This window comes from Poecilia formosa, unplaced genomic scaffold (genome assembly GCF_000485575.1).
Source record: "Poecilia formosa unplaced genomic scaffold, Poecilia_formosa-5.1.2 Scaffold3354, whole genome shotgun sequence".
Taxonomy (NCBI): Eukaryota; Metazoa; Chordata; class Actinopteri; order Cyprinodontiformes; family Poeciliidae; genus Poecilia; species Poecilia formosa.
Genome location: NW_006803293.1, coordinates 1 through 1,565, shown reverse-complemented (window position 1 = coordinate 1,565; position 1,565 = coordinate 1). Strand labels below are relative to the sequence as shown.

The 1,565-nt window shown below is 42.0% G+C and overlaps 1 long non-coding RNA gene across 1 annotated transcript; it reads left to right on the top strand.

Moving 5' to 3' along the window:
* Nucleotides 1-379: 379 nt before the first annotated feature.
* Nucleotides 380-854, top strand: LOC107835510 (uncharacterized). The gene is made up of 2 exons (XR_001661305.1): nucleotides 380-446; nucleotides 730-854. It is a non-coding gene; the product is annotated as an uncharacterized LOC107835510 (long non-coding RNA).
* The last annotated feature ends 711 nt before the right edge of the window (nucleotides 855-1,565 follow it).

Genomic DNA, 1,565 nt, shown 5'->3' with positions numbered 1-1,565 from the left:
TTTGGTGATCCTGAATAAACTAATCACGATGATACAGTTTGTCTCAGCGCACTCTTTGTAACAATATGACAAGGTGTCAGGAGTGCTGTAAGTCAGGGGTCCCCAAACTACGGCCCGCGGGCCGGATCCGGCCCGCCTCCACATTTGGTCCGGCCCCCTGAACAATACCAGAGAGCACTCAGATATTTTTTTCATATATTGTATTTTCCGGTTTATATGTGGATTTTTCTTCAACCACCAGGGGGCTCTTTAGCAGGAAATTTGTCCTGTAAACTGTGGGTGTTTTGTTTTGCATGGCACATTGCTGCCATCTGTTGGACTTTTAGGGAACTACTTGACTTTTATGTTATTTAATCAGTACGGTTGTTTGCTAGCGGTAGAGCAGATGAACACACACTTCTGTTATGAATGCCGCATTCCAGGTCGAGTTCTTCGAAGCGATGCCTGTAAGTAGCAGCTTGTACTTCAAAACGAGCCTTTATGTTAACATATGAGAAAATAAGTAACTTGTTTATTAAATTAGTTTTGGAAATACCTGCGGGCGACTTGATTATGTGCTACGTCATTGCTAACTAGCAGGCTGCTAAGATTTCTCAGGTCGTTACGTAGCATTGCAGCTCATAGCATTCTGAGGTAGCTGTTGCATCAGATGTACTTCTAATGTATGTATCTGAATGTAAAACATGTAAGCTGCTCTGAGCTCATCCTGAGTTGTTTGTGTTTTGACAGTTTCACTCCATTCTACATGGAAATAAAGGAAGAACTAATTAATCCTGACTCGTGTGAAAGGAGTTTGGCTGATGGTTAGTTTTGGTACAAGACACCATAGCGAGACCATTACAAAGTGAATTATTTTTAAATAATACTGGGATCATTATGAGAATTTGAGGTATAGATATTAGGATCCAGTAGATGGCAGTAGTGCAACAATAATGGATGCAAGCTGCTGTTGGAATCTAATGAAGAAGAAGAAAGCGCCCATTTTTATTTAGCAAATGCTAGGTCACGAAGGATCAGCACTTTTACTGTTACAGTTACCGTTCGGAAACTACCGTAATCAGTTCAGTTAAACGTAATTTAAATGTGATATTCAATTGACCTGTTATGACTAAAATGTTGGCTGTCCGCTCCCCTCTGCTGTTGCTGCATCATTGTGGAAAGGCTTATATGTGTGTTTACTGGTTTAAAAAAAACAACTTTGGGGTTGTGGTTTATAGTCTGGTGCGGCTCATAGTTGGGAAAAATACGGACTACAAAACTTCCTGGATTTTTTCTGTGAAGAACCCAGAGAGGGTTATTTGATTGTGCTTTCTGGAAAACAATATATTTTTACATAGGCACTCCTGCAATCGTGCAGGAGTGCCTATGCACCTTTTCTGTTACAAACTGACTCCGGCCCCCCACCAGAGAAGGGACAAGTTATGTGGCCCTCACAGGAAAAAGTTTGGGGACCCCTGCTGTAAGTCATCATACCGGAGACATGGATGAGGACGACGTACAGAGAGTTGGTTCTGCTGGTCCATCTGCAACGTTCAGTATCCAGCCGCCAGAGTCTTTCAACTTCA